We start from the raw sequence: 15,849 nt of genomic DNA, 5'->3' as shown, positions 1-15,849 counted from the left end.
TTCTGTTGTTCTAATTCCTTGGCCACTGGTTTCCACTCCCTGAGGGTCAGGGCTACCTCCCTCCCTTTGTGCCTCAACTGTTGATTTCCATACTTGTGACAGAGGGGGTTTTGGATATGCTGTCCCATTTCTATATGCTACCTTGTCTCTCTGCATTTTCCGAACTTTAGTAGCCTGTAATTTTTCCATAAGATGGTTAATGCTGTCAAAAGTTCTATTGTACTCAAACTTATATCAGTCAAAGTCACTGTCATTAGTTATCTCCTGGTCAATTTATTGTATGTCCGTTGTTAAGACATTCAAATTCGCCTGGTAGTGTTTGACCATAAGTTCTAATAGTTCTATTCCATGTTTATTGAACATGCATATTAATTCTTTATGGAAAGTTGACCCTTCTTCCAAACATGTTGGGTACTGCCATACTCTCAGCCCTTTCGGGGCTATTTTTTTCCTTTATGCACTCTTGGAAGTACGCTACTTCTAATTGTAGCTTTTTGTACTTCACTAAAACATGATCAAACGTTTTCAGATTCAAATTTATTGTTACTTTACCTCCAGCCGGGTTCTCCTGTTGGGTCTCCCTGTGGCGCAAGTTTTTCCAATTTGGTAATGGCAAATTGGGAGGACGAATTTATTTGGAATAACCCTAGTATAAGAGAACAAATCTCCTTTTATACAAGATTTTTAGATGATATTTTTGTCCTCATAAAAGGAGATGAAGAAGCAGCTAAAAACTTGCTTAACTATTGTAATAACACTATGGATTTTCTGGGGTTCACATAGAATTTTAGGGGACAAAAAGATCAATTATTTAGATGTAGAGTTAAGGAAAGACATTGGGAACAATAGATACGCAAGTACTATACATAGAAAAGAGACATATTCTAACAGCTTCTTGCATTTCACAAGTTGTCACCCATTTCACCAAAAAAGATTGGTTATTAAGGGCAACTTGTGAGAGCGGCTCGAATGATAAGCTTAGAAACTGATTTTAATAGTGAATGTGACAAACTTGAAGGAATGTTTCTCAATAGAGGGTATCCACGGAACCTAATAGTAGAGTTAACTGATGAAATTAAAAACAAAAGAAACAGGGGAATGTACAAACCCATTTTATGGTCCATACAAAACAACATTAATAACCCCAGTAATTTAGCATCCCATAATAGTAACAACAAGGAAGTAGGTAATCTTATGATGTATAGTTTTGTGACAACATATAGTGTTAACTCAAATGATTTAAGAGACATCTTATATAAGAATTGGACATTGTTAGAAAGTGGCTCTTTCATTAACAGGAAACTTCCCAAACTACCACAGATAATTTTTAGAAAAGGGAAAAACATCAAAACAATATTAGAAAGTAAAACTGAGTACACAACTAGAAACCCAGGAACGACCAAGTGTGAAATGTGTAATTTTTGTAAGCACATTGACATGGGTAAAAGTTATTGGATTAAGGACAGGAAATACATTACTAAAAAGAAATGTAATTGCCTATCCAAGATGGTTATTTACCTGGCAAAGTGTCAACAATGTCCCAAGTTTTATATAGGGAAAACTATAAGAACTTTAAGAGAACGAGTGTACGAACATGTATATAGCATAAACAATAATAAAATGTAGAATGCACTTGCAAAACATATACTAGAGGAACCAGAACATACATTTAAGTTTCGTGTAATAGATCAAGTTTGATCAGATGGTAGGGGAGGGCCTGACAACCTTATTTTAGAAAAATTAGAATTGTTGTGGCAGTTAAACACAAATGCCTGTTGTTACCCAGGAATAAATGAAGTAAATTCTATCTTATGTATTTTAAAATTGAAAAACTTAAATAGGTGTAGTTGATTTTAGTAATACATGTGTTTTTGTATAGAATCAGGTAGAACAAATTAAGTATCTTGGGTACTGTACTGAAAAGGTAAATGATTTAAAGTGTATTGTGAAAGACTGAAAGGATAATTTTAAAAGTTGACAGGTTACACCTGCATTAAGATTATGTCATGTGATAGATTAACGAAGTATTTAAGTGGGGGGAGTCTTAAAGTTGATGTATCTGAAAAAGTCTCTTTGATGTGGTAGAGACGAAAGGCGCCTAATTCAACTGTGCTTAGTTTTTATTTTATTTCATTCTATGGTGAATAAATCAGTTGGCATTTTTATGAAGGAAGCAATTTGTGGTTACTATGGAATATACTGACTGGATTGCAGTAGCAGCCATCATTTGTTAACTTTTCAGTCTTATCCAATTATGGTACAATCATATCTCCCAATCCAACAACTAAACTTCTAGGGATAACCATTGATAACAACCTGAACTTTGAAACCCATATAAACAATACCATAAAAACTGTCAACAGGAAACTAGGCTCCCTCTATAGGATAAAACCCTTTCTCTCCTCACTAGCCAGAACCACCATTGCCTATTCCCACCTTATCTCCACACTTTTCTATGCTTCTTCCATATATACTAACTTGTCAAAAAATAGCCTTAACAAGCTAGCCAATGCCTACAATAGCATTGCCAGATTTGCTACTGCTTCCACCTTTAGGACCCATCACTGCCATAATCTGAAACAATTAGGCTGGTTAGAGCTTCTGAATCAGATTCACTTTAAACAACTCACCATTGTGCACAAAACCCTTTTCCAACCTACCATTACCCCAATACTTGCTAGTCTCATTGCTCAATATAACAACCTTTCAACTTTACGCTCATCTAATAAGCTACTTGTTATCAACATGTAAATCTAATAACATGGCAGGAGATGCTCTGTTCTCAAATGCAATTGGAAAGTATTGGAACCAACTCCCCCATGAACTTACATCACTGTCTTCATTTACACTTTTTAAACACAATCTGAAACTCTATCTTAAAACCCATTGGTTATGTCCCTGTACAAATCCAGACTAATCTCATACTATATCCCAAATGCCCTCTCTTAAGACCTAATTCCTGCTCTATCTGCGTCTTTTTAGATCAAGGCCTATCCTTGGCAAAAACATATCTTATCCTAATACAGATAATTTAAAATACCTAGTTAAATTCTTCTGCATATAATTCTAAAGCATCCTACCTAAGGCAGGCAACAAGTATTGTTTAAACTGTGAGCATTGCTGAACTGTTCAAACTTGAATTATGTATTTGTTTAACAATTACTTTTTAGTTACTAATGAAGTCTTGTACATAAAGTCTAAAATATCTTATCTAATGCTTGTAACATGTTTTTTGTATAAACTGTGAAGATTCCTGAACTGTTTAAAATTTGTAGCATTTAACTGTATAGCAACTAGTACCTGTATGCTAGTAGTCTAGTAATCTCTTGGAGCTTATCTCCCCGGGACTCTACTGAAAATGAACATAAATGTAGTTAGACTATCCCGGTCAACAAATGTAAAATAAATAAATCAGTTTTAGCCACATCATATAATCAGTACCTCTGCCATGCTGGCCTTGAAAAGATAAAACAGAGACTCTATTTTAATATGTCTTTGTATATATAGTACACATTGATTATTTAAGAGTAATAGGAAGGAAAAAATCTAATTAAACAACAGTAATTGACAGTAGCACTGACCCATGATCTACAGTCCGACATCTAAAGCTGGATGAAGAGAAGGTTAATTATAAGCAGAAAAAGATGCATGTATACATATGTGAATATTGTTGTTGTTTTCAGTCAACTAAACTGAGTATGTGTATGCAACCAAGTGAAATGATAAAACACACATATGCACATAGAGTCTGCAGTTTTATATATATCCCATTCCACTTTGCCACAGCCCCCCAGAATATTACTCAAAGTCATACTCATTTTCTAATGAATTTAAGATGAAGAGGGGCTGCTTAACAGGATAGTGTGAGTAACATATAATCAGGCATATAAATGTCAGATTTAAATTTGCCTATTGAAGGGAGATATGGTGTAAATATTCAGAAAAAACTCAGCTACATTTCACTTGTTAAAGCAAAAGAAAATTAAAGACTGGTACTGGAAATAGAGAAACACACACAGAGATAAGCAAGATGTTTTTGTTCTGTTGAGGTGTAGTATTTATATGGATGGTACAGAATATGGAAAGAGGGATATGAGTTTTGTAAAGTAAGATTTAAGTAGTTGAAACTATACAGAATGAAAATGTGACCCTTCTTTTTACCTTGAGGAGATACCAAGAAAGATAAGCTGTAAACGGTAGAAGGACTTTCTAACCACCGCAGAGATATGGTGGTCAAAGGAGAGTCTGTTAACATACATACCAAAGACTCTGATGACTGTCAACTTTAAATGAAATGTTAGCTACACAGTAGGCATTAGTGATGCTAGATTTACAAACGGAAACTATGCAAATTTTTTTGGTTTTGAAGGTAACCATACAATTACTGCACCAAGAAATTATTTGTTTCATTTGTGCATTGGAATAAGATTTGATAACCATATCCATTTTGCAATCATCAGCAAACTTGGTTAGTCATAGTCCAATGATATCTACTTTTATGTCACAAAAACAGGCCCCAAAGAGGAGGAGAACCAGAGCAGGGCCTTATGGGACACCACTGGTTGACATTCTTCTGTCTAAAGCAAATACCCTCAACCTCAACAGTATGGGTTCTGTTAAGACAGACACCAATTCAACTACGTATAGGTTAATGCTGAGTTGGGAGAGTTGGTCAATAATTCCAGCATGGTAAAAATATAGTGTTAAGGGCTTGGCAAGGCTTGGATAAGGAGTGTGGCCTGTATGCTCGTTATCCATGGCCTCAGTAACCCTTTCAAAGATCTCAACAAGCTTCAGCAGGAATAATCTGCCTTTTACAAAGCTGAACTGGCATGTATCCAGAGAGATAAGGTCACCTATATTATTGCATATTAGTTTAGCTAAAATTCATCCCATAGCCTTAGAGATAACACTAGTAGGACTAACAGGCCTGTAATTCCCAGGGACAGTAGAGGGACCACTTTTATCCATGCTGAAAAGTTTATGAAGGGGTTTCCTAGATGGGACTTAATGCTTCTCAGTAGACATCCAAGTAGCAATGTTTTTATGTTTGGAAAGTGCCAAAAGGACTTGGACCAAATTGATCATGGGGGGGTGGGGGTAAGGAAGAATGAAGGGGCAGAGCAGGAGGGAAGAGTGAATCTGTAAGAGAACTTGTCTGCAAGAATATTAGCACTGTTCTTGGAATCAGAGAAGTAGGTAAACACTTGGAGAAACTAAAATGAGTGAAGAATGATTTCAGTATGTTGCAATGTTTAATTTACAGCCATTTAAACATCAGTTTCCTACCCTATCAGTCCATTAATCCGTCCTTATAGGACTAGCACAGTCATAACACTTATAAACTTCTGTCTTAATTGTCGCTTCAGTAATACTATCTAATCTAAAAACAATAGATTTTTCCTGTTACACCAAATTCTGCACATCTTTCCAGGAGGCAGTATTTGTGCAGCATGACTATTCCATATCATGATAAAAGCATATTCAGTAACCAAGTATAAACTGTAGTGGGTATTGGGGATAAAATTTACCATGGCTCTCAATAGATGTGCATTAACACAAAATGGGAGAATGACAGAAAGAGCTGACACCAAAACAAGTAGCTGTCAGGGGATGGTTTCACACCTCACACATTTTGAAAAGTTGCATCCTGTAAGAAATGTTGTCACTTAAGATGTACCAGTTCCTCTACAATCTGTTACTGTTTGTGTAAGTGTCTCTTCATTCTCTGGCTTGTGGCTAGCTAGGCTCACTGTTTATTCAAGTCACCAGGCAAAATCTCAGAAGTACTTAGAAGAATGCTGCCTTCATCCTACTTACTGCCTTAATTGTGAATGTAGTTACAACTTAATGGCATCACATCAACATGCAGTTTTATGCACTTCATGACAATCGGTGCATCTGCTGCTTGGCTCACTCCTGACTGAAAAAGGTGCAACTGCAGCAGTTCTGTTCAAAATCATACTTGATCAGAATTTTGAAAAATGTTCATATTTTTTGCCCTTTTTTGGGTCTGTTCATCATAAAATGTAAGGTTTTCTAATACATCATTAAGAACTGAAAATCACTAAATAATGACAGACATTTGAGCTTTAGTCTTCATATTCTTCAGAAAACGCATTTTAATTCAAACCATGTTCCATGTTTTTCTAGCAATTTTCTAAGATTATGAGAACAATATTTCAGATTTGTCCCTGATTTTGGGCTTTTGCCCTCCCACTATTTATTTACTTTGGACAGAATTCTTGCACTAAGGGTTTGAGAGGTATCTTTGTAAATGATAAAAACAAACAAGAGTCTGAGCCCTTTGCTTGGAAATTCGATACAACAGCAAAAATAAAACAGTATTTAATTTGGAAAATCAGAAGAACCAAACTGCAAATACATTTTAATTACATTTTCACCATACACCTCCAGTCTTTAAAACATTTCCGTATGGTTATGTACTATAGCACTTCACAGTGCCACCTACTGTTCAGTAATACTGCCCCAGCCAAATTACTGCAAAATAGTTTGAATACAAGCTCCATTCTTTGCTGAAAATAAACAGGCTTAATGGAACTAACTTACCTGGTTAACAAATGTCTACATCTTCGGTTTTAGTCACAGTACAATGATCCCATAGTCCCATAGCACAGTACAAAAAGCCTATGCACTACACTGGCTCCTACAAGTAGGCAGGTTGAAATTCAGATATGTATTAATTCTTTCTTTGGTTTGTCACTGAAAGGGTTGTGTGAAATTTATTTTGTGACCTTATATGATTCCCTGACCTGCTACACAGATCATTTATGGATGCTATAAACTATTAGAAACTTGCTCATTCAGATATTAGCTACTATTCAGTGGACATTCAAATAAATCAAGGTGAGTTAGGATGAATGACCTTGGGAGCTTTCACTGCGCTCATTCTTTAACACAAGTTGGCAATGACTTGCTGTGAAAATGCTTCCTCCCAGCAAAACATATTTTACCTTTGAAATGTAAAGGTCACAACCAATGAGCTTTCACTGCACATTTATACTGAAGGCTGGGAAAGAACATGTCCTTCCAAGCAGTTCTAACACTGCTCTGCAGCAATGTTTTAATTCTGAATTCAGTTAAGATGAACACTATTTTACATAACTACTACAAGATATGTGCTGTTTATTTTAGGGCTCAAACTAGCACTATACTAGTGATTACCTTGAGTGCAATGAGTTTATACTTACTTATCCAAATCTGAATATTACATGCACAATGCATAGAGATTAGATTTATGAACAGTTTCCATAATGCTAAATTTCAAAGTAGAGCGCCTGTTGTAGGGCTGGTAGGAATGCTTGCTGCAGGCAAAAGGATCTCTGTCTCTCTCAGTAGACAGAATTTTCCCAGGTTGTTGAATCCCATCCTCATCAGCCCCCCAATGTCTAGCATCTTCTTTAGCCTCCAGCTCTTGGGGTACTGGAAAAGCACACAGTGTAAATAATGTAGTGATTCGTACAGCCAGAGTACTACTAAGACATCTAATGTAACAGAAGGCACCCATAGCTTTTATAGCTGTTACTGTAAAGTCCCAACTACAGGATAGGTAGAACTGAGTTTCCAACATGGCCTCAAGTGATGCCTCAGAAAATATTCCTTTATTCGCAGTTACCCCAGCAGAAGATCTGGAGGCTGCATATGACTAATAGTGTTTATCAAAGGTGTACAGAGAAGACCAAGTTGTTGTGGTACAAATGCTGCAAAGGGGCTGTTTCCATGAATGGGGCCACTGCTCAAGAGTAATGTGCATTTATAGAGGCATTAAAATTGTTCCCATATTTCCGATAACAGAGCAATATGCAGTTAGAGTAATTTCAAAACACACTGTTTGATCATTTGCCTTGCCTATCTGCCCTGGTAAAGGAGGAAAAAAGTCTGCTTTGTTTTTGTAAAATTAAACTTAGCTACACATAAGTATGCAGTGCAGCACATACTCTCTTTTGTTTGTATATTGAGTGATAAACATTAAGCAGTATAATCCCTAAAAGACGTTAGATTCTGTGGTCACCTCTGTCAAGAATGAGAGTTTAGAACACATGGGGGACCTTTACATGTGGAAGGTAACCTTAAGGATGCACTGCCAGGGCCAGAAATTATGTTCTTATGCAAGGTGACACGAAGGGATGTACCTGCAGAGCCTGAAGTTCCAATATGTGTCTGGGTGTAATGATGATGATCAGAAACAGCATCTTCCGAAAAAAGTACTTCAGCATTGCCAGTGAAGCTAGTCTGAATATCAGTAGTGTGAACTTTTCTAGCATGAAAGATATATCAGACCGTGACACCAGGTCTCATACTGATGGAGACAGTATCTCCATACAAATGAAGCACTGGCAAATATTTTGAGTGCTGCCAGGGTTTATAAGGACTGCCATATTCATGGACTTTTCAGATGGTGGCTAGGTGTGCCCTGAAGAGAAACAGACTGGAGCCAAATATTTCTGAGATAGAAAAAGTCAATGTTAACACGGGCACTGGGCTGAGAAAATATGAAGACTACACTGTCTGAGAATTCCTGGTCACGGATAGTTAAGGGTATTAGAGAAGCTAATTTTGAAAGTATTTTGGCCGGTCTGCCTCTTGCCAGATGACTAGGTCAGTAGTAAAAGATGCTGAGGCAGACTCAGAGAAGGGACAGCTAGGCAGTTATGTCCAGTCTTAGCCACTGGGGTGCCAAAGAATCAGTTTGCTACTCAACTATTTTTTTGAGAAGACACTTAATTAGCAAGATAGGGAGAAACTCATACAGCAGACTCTTCAGTTACTTTTGGGTTAAGACATCCTTGGCAGTAGGGTGCCCTGAGGGGCCTGGAACAAAGTCAGGACATTTTGCATTAGCTACAAGGAAAGCAAATCACAGACGCACAGACGCAGACGCACACGCACACACACACACACACACACACACACACACACACACACACACACATACACACACACACACACACCACTTCCAAATGTATAAGCTAATGTATGTCACAATAGGCGGCAAGAACCCCCTATATGGCAGTATTTGCCTGTTCATTTTGTCGGTTAATGACCTGGACTCTCTCAAGATACTGACTGATGATATGAAATGATTCTCAAAGACCCAACTGGATATTCTCACAGCCTCCCTGCAAAGGGAGTATGAATAAGTTCACCTTCTTGTTGATGTACTATACAACTGCAATGCAGTCTGTTTGGGTGTAAATATGTCCAGGTGGAAGACAGGGCTGGAGTGTGTAGAATGCTAGGAGAACCTGTAACATTTATATGCAGTTTTTCCCTTGTTCCAACCAGAGGTACTGCACAGAATGGTCATGAAAATGGTTATCTTCCTTCATATCTTAAGGATGAGGCATCCATTGTTACTGAGGCTGTCAGGACTTATCCAGACATTACTTTCTGATGAGGTCAGACAGCACCACCCACCTAAGATGAGTTTTGCATTTGTGTCAGATTCTGACTATGGTCAGCAATGAATCTTTTTCTACCGTTCACTGTACTCTTCCACTCTACTGTTCATTCAGAGCATTCTCATGTAGCATCTCTTGTAAAGGGCCATATGAATGGTTGCAGTCCTGAGTCCTTGTGAGAGCAATGTGCTTCTCACAAGCAAATGTTTTGACACAGGATATTGTGACTGTGGTTAGGTCAACAGACTCAGTCATTCTGGCTGGAAACACTGCAACAAATATGAACTTTACTTAAAAAAGAAGCTGGAAGCCAGTTTATTTGCTAATTTTATTTGCAGTGGGAAAAGAAACCTAGAGATGAAGTTTTTTTGTTTTATTTTTATTTATTTACCCTTTGCTAAATGGGTTAGTTCCACTAGGCTATTGGACTTTTTTCAGGGGAGACCCAAACTCGTATTTATACCAACAGGGGCAATTTGGCCAGGGCATTGGGGAACTTACTGCAGAATCTTTTACATCCATTGAGCTATCACCAGCTCAAGCAGGTGGAACCTCGCTTACCATCTCATCCAAAGGATGACATATTCAGGGGTCCAGCACTTAATTATGCTGCACTGCAGTATCAGCAATCCATCTCCCTCATGTGGGAAGAGAACCCACAGCCTTCTGCACCAAAGGTGAGTATGCTACCTGTTGCAGCACTAACACTGAAAGTCTGGAGCTAAGCATTGACTTTTTAGCCTGGGAAAGTTCAGTCTGTCAAGAGATCCTAATGTCTGTTGGAATACGTTCCTCTATCCTGCACTAGGATCTCTACATTATCAGATCTCGCTCAGTAACTTTGGTTTGAACGTGCTATCACAATACTACACAGGATTTAGTTGTTTTGAATAACCATTATGTACAGAACCTATTCTGCAAGTCTGATTTTACCATCATACCACTGTTGGCACTGAACATATTTGAGAATTTCTTCTAGCATCTAATTCAGTGACTTCTAGATAGATTTCCTTGGAATTAGCAGAGCCTGTTTTGATCAACAGATACTCACTACTTACAATGGACTCTAACAAGAAAAAACTATCTTATAACATCAAAGTACCAAACAGCAGCAGCACAGATTGGTATTTTATTTAAACTTGATGACTTGGGTAGAGCATAACTCTCAATTGTCCAGACTTCCGCAGAATGTCCTGATTTCCCCCTCATGTTAGATCTGTTCCACTTAAAATGTTTTTTTTTCTGTCAATTCATTAAGGATTGAGGTAACTAAATAATGACAAACATTTGAGTTTCAGACTTCACATCGTTCAGAAAATGCATGTTAATGGAAAATGTGTTATTCTATCAACTTTCTAGATTTATAAGAGCACAATTTTAAATCTGTTCCTGATTTTGGGCCTTTACCTCCCCTCCCCAATTATTTTGGGGAGACATATGTGCAAAGCAGTAATTTAGAAGGCCCTATTTCATGGTCGGCCTGGGTTTGAAAACAAAGTAAGCAATAATACAAACATACTGGTAGAACATGTTATTGAAATAAAGTAAATCAATTTATACAAAAAATGAAAACATTATTCCAATAGTTAACACAAGAAACAAAAAGCAACAGCATTAATTCTATACTTTCAGATGTGCAGTAGTCCAATACATATAGCAACATATATATTATACGATTATGCAGATAAGACAAAAGCATGCTAATATATAAATTTATAAGTGGAGTAATTACCCTATGAACACAGGGTGTGGTAGGCATTGCTGAGATACTAAACTATAATTCTGATCACATGAAATATATTTTACACCAGATATTTACATTAGACACGCATTATATTTCTTCAGTGATCGATGACCACATTATACTTAGTTGAGAGTTAGAAGGCCCTGGGAATAATTTGAGTTATTTCTGTATCTTAAAGGTAGTGACATTCTATGTCTTTTCATGTTAAGTTTTTCTCTGAATTCTGGAAAGTTAATAGTATTTCTGTTGGTGGGTGGTATAGTCCTCATCCCCCGTTTGGATCCAAAATTTGAGAAGCTGTGATTAATACATATTTTGTTTGTATAGGGATATGAAGACAGAGTACCAGCTGGGGATGTGGAATTGTTATACAGTCTTTCTCTTGCCCAAGCAAGGGGATGAGTTGGGATTTAGTAGCTTAAATAGGGGGGAGATAAAAAGAAACACCCTTTGCTTAACTTGGAGTAGGTTTACTTTGTTTGATAAATAAGCAGTGGTGTTACTTCTTTGGGTTGGGGAAAGGAAGCAAAACATCTTACTGGAGGTTGTTTGTAGTCGGATAAGGTTATTTTGTGAAGAAGACGGTATTATTGGAAGGCCATATTCCACCTGGTCAATGAGGATTCCTTTTCTGATAGCTTCCCTCTAGATGGAGATAAGAACAGATATATTTTCCATGACTGAAAGATGGCATGTTTAATTTTAGTTTTGCATTTTTTGGATGCGAGTTTGGGAGTTTAGGGTTTTAAGTCAAGAAAATGCCTAATAATTTAAAGGATGTACTGGTCTCCAGAGGATTATAATTGTGCTCTGCAATGGTCCAGATAGAGGGAACAGGTTGTAGTATTTGACAGATTCCAAACAGCCAAGGCTCTAAACAACATTTAACTTTAGCTTTGAATTTAGCATAAGACTCCCACAGCTTAGCCAGCTGACAGCAATTAGAATATGCTGTTGTAAACAAGTACTTGTTTTACTTTATTTATATATTTATTGATTGTTAAATTTGGGTACAACAATGATCAGAAATGACCAACTCCAGTTTCAGCTGAAGAAAGCTTGAAAGTTTGACAACTACAGGGATGCATTTCAAGAGATAAAAGATACAGTATTATGCAATTACTGAGAATATACAAGAATTACATACAGTAGTAGAGAAATACATATATGAAATTTTTAGCAGAGTCAGAGATAGGTGATCAGGATTATAAAATACACACTGCATTGTGACATACAATTATAGGCAAATTAAAATGGCTTTTAAAAGGGGTTATATATAGATGGCAGAGATTGCTTAAAATGCAGACCTAGAGTTTGAAGTACTACAGCACTGCAATAACATAACAAAAAAGTTTAAGTAAGGATGAATTAAAGTACAGGTGATACAGCTGTTAGCAAGTGGGAGTTTATGTCTCGATTATGTGATCTGCGGTATTACATTAGCATTTTGCCATTTTCAGGAGACACATTTTCAATTGAAAATGGAATTTTGGGTAATAGGATAGTGTGGATCTGCTACAGAGAAGCAGTGGTTTGTGCAGTGGAGTTTTGTTTAGGGGGGGGCTATAAGAGTCAAGGTTTCTAAGCTTGTAAGCAGGAGAGAATCATTAATTAGGAAGCTAGTGGTGAGGAACTTTGGTTCTGTAGTAGATTGAACAATGAGGAGGTCTTCCCTTTGTTTCACAGGAAGCCGGTTTGAAAGAGTGTGATTTTGTTTTTGAGAGCATATGGTATTAAGAGAAGGCCGTATTCATGTTGGGATGGTAAAATACCTTTTCATATTGATATTGTGGATGGTTTTGAGACGAACGGGAATGGATATTTTAGTAGCCCAGGAAAGTAGTTGACTTGTTTTCCTTCTTCTATTGTATAGGTGTAAGAAGAAGCTAAGAGAAGGATCCCAGATATTTGAATGAGTTAGTGTTTTCAGTAGTGGCATTGTTGTGGTCCACTGATTTGTAGTGTGGGGTACCTTTGCTTAGTTTTTGTTTTGTCGCAAAGAACATGTTTTTTTTATTTTTGATGAACTGAGTGTAAGCGTACTGTCAATGATGCAGTGAAGTATGATGGAAGGAGTCAAACCCTTAGAAGACTGAGGAGTGGAGGGGTGTTTGATGGAGGACTGCTGATACAACGTTAAAGGCTTAACAATGAAGAACTCAGCAATGGTGAACACCTTTGAAAAACAGTACTTTGGTGAAGGTAGAGGAGTCTATTTTTATGACAGGTGTCTAACTTGATAGGATATTACTAAAGCATTAGCAAGCTTTGGAACCAAATGCATGAATATGTCATTACTGAAGATAAAAAATGCTGTGTTGGTGCTATATTTGGGCCTAAACCATGTTATTTGGAGGATAGGATATCACACTGAATGGGACATTCAAAAATCTGTTCATATATTATTAGTAATTTTGCTATGGGATCTAGATGGACAATAGGGTGATAGTCATCAGCAGTTTTTGGTGATGACACCTTAGGTAGGGGGATTATGGTGGTGTGCTTGAACAGACAAGGAATGGATGTTGTTATGGAAAGATTAAATATACAGAGAAGTGGCGATAGTAGTGGCAACAGTCCCAGCTTAAAGATTAGAAAGTGAATGATGTAATGATGACTGTTAAAGGGGTTAGGTATACCATACGTCAGTCCCTAACTTGTTTCTTGGTTATGGCTTTAATGTAGAAATAAGGGTAGTTTTTCTAGGAGTGTAGTGGCTTACTAAAGTGCTGGGGGGTGGTACTGGTGAATATGCAATGGTGACGATGGGGGAGTTATATTTTATGTTGTATGCCCTATATTTTCCATATGCTTGTTAAGGTTTTATATATTTGCAGTTTGCCAGTTTTTTTTTTTTCAAATTGTTCTGGAAATGTTAAAGTTAACTGTTCTAGGCTTGTTGCATGTTTCTGCAGTAATAAGGTTTGACTTTATTTATATTAATTCTTGGACCTTTTCTAACATTCTTGAAGTAATTATTATTGTAAAGGTCATTGTTTCCAATCTTTCAAGTTATGGTTGCCTCCTTTTATTTGATGAGCTAATTGTGGTGTTAACCATGTTATTTTATTTGAGCCTTCTAGCTTTATTTACTTGTTTTTGGGGGTTAACTTCTTTTCCAAGATTTCCAAGCCTTATGTCTAAAATGCAGTAGGGACTTTAATTTTGTTAGTCATCAGGTTTGGTTGTGGAGGTATAATATTAGGAAATCATATGTTCTGGATCAGTGACAGCATAGTTCTTAGGATATTTGTGGTAGTTTGGGGATCACTGCAGGAGAGAACTAGACACTAGTCTGTCTTGGCCACAATGTTTTCAACGCATATCTCTCAACTTCTTAGACCAAGAAATCTGGACAAAGTCTAAAATAATCGGTGGACAAAGGCAGGAAAATAGGGACTGCTTTTAAATATTGCTCTTAGAAAGTTGCTAGAACAGGTTTTGTGTTACCAATAATTTTCTTTTTTTTTTTACTCAATTTTTTTTATTTTGTGTTAAGATAATAAATACATAATAATAGTTAATAACCAGAAGTAATTATTGTTTAACTAAATAAACTATTTACAATATATACAGATGCCTAAAAGATTTAAAACATTACAGTGCTAGATGAGTAAATGAAAAAATAAAAGACAATGTTTATTTCCCGTTATGGAGAGTGAGGATCCAATTGAAGAATGGCAATGAGAGATAACACTTTCCTCCAAGGATTTTTGAGAAAGGCTTAGAATGAATTCCTAGTTCTTTAATTTTGGTTTCCTTATGAGCTGTTTCTTTTAGGAAAGATAAAAATTCAGCAAAAGATAGTGCAGCAGATGATTTCCATTTTCTCGTTAGATTTTTCCTTGCAATGGCTAATATAGTCCAAAGTAAAGATAAGTTATCCTGCTTTAAAGCAATGCCATCATTAACATTAAATAAAATTAAGGATTTTGATAATGAAAAGGAATCATAAAACAGAGCTTTCAAAAAATCATCTAGATCATTCCAAAACTGTTTTAACAGAGAGCAGCTATAAAACATGTGTGTCCAATCAGCTTTATTGTTGGTTTTACCAAATTTAGCTTGCTTATTTGGCATTGCAAATGCTCTATACAAAAATGTCCAGGTAAATATACTCCAATATTGTGACCAAGATGTAAGCTTGATTTCAGATAAGATTTGAAATGTATTCTCTTAGGATAAACAAGAATAATGATCCATAGTAATATGATTCCAATACTTTTCTTGAGGTTTTGTCTTATATTTTATTAAGACTTTATATAATTTAGAGGTTAGGTTTCCAATTTCAGAATTACTGTATATAATTTTATATAAATAGTTTATCAACTTAGGGGATTATTTAAAGAATGAGGTACTAAGAGTACTGCAAAGATCATGAGAATGAGCTATTATACTTTGATGTAATAACCAATCCTTAGTATCTAAATCAAAATCTTTTATAAGTTATAAATCCAGAAAAGAAGCACAGGAGCAAACCAAGGCTGGCAAGGCAAGTCAGCATAAATTCAGCAGCTACTATGGCTTATTCAAGCAGCAAATGGAAAAGCTTATTCAAGCAATGAGTCCAGACCAGGTTCAAATAAAATCCAAGCTGTTTATTGGTAAGAGCTTTCACCCTGTTAGGGCTTCTTCAAACCATAACAAACAATCATTCAATAAAATCAGCTGACATTATATAAG

General features: G+C 36.5%; 1 protein-coding gene across 1 annotated transcript in view; it reads right to left on the bottom strand.

Annotated features, from left to right (window-relative positions):
* Positions 1–15,849, bottom strand: part of OXCT1 (3-oxoacid CoA-transferase 1) — a 1,765,637-nt gene that overhangs the window by 428,149 nt on the left and 1,321,639 nt on the right. The gene's annotated exons all lie outside the window — the stretch shown is intronic.

The sequence above is a fragment of the Protopterus annectens genome, chromosome 1.part0 (genome assembly GCF_019279795.1).
Source record: "Protopterus annectens isolate FY-2018-M chromosome 1.part0, PAN1.0, whole genome shotgun sequence".
Lineage (NCBI taxonomy): Eukaryota > Metazoa > Chordata > Ceratodontiformes > Protopteridae > Protopterus > Protopterus annectens.
Note: the sequence above shows the minus strand (reverse complement) of the source record. Positions and strands in the feature narration are given on the sequence as shown.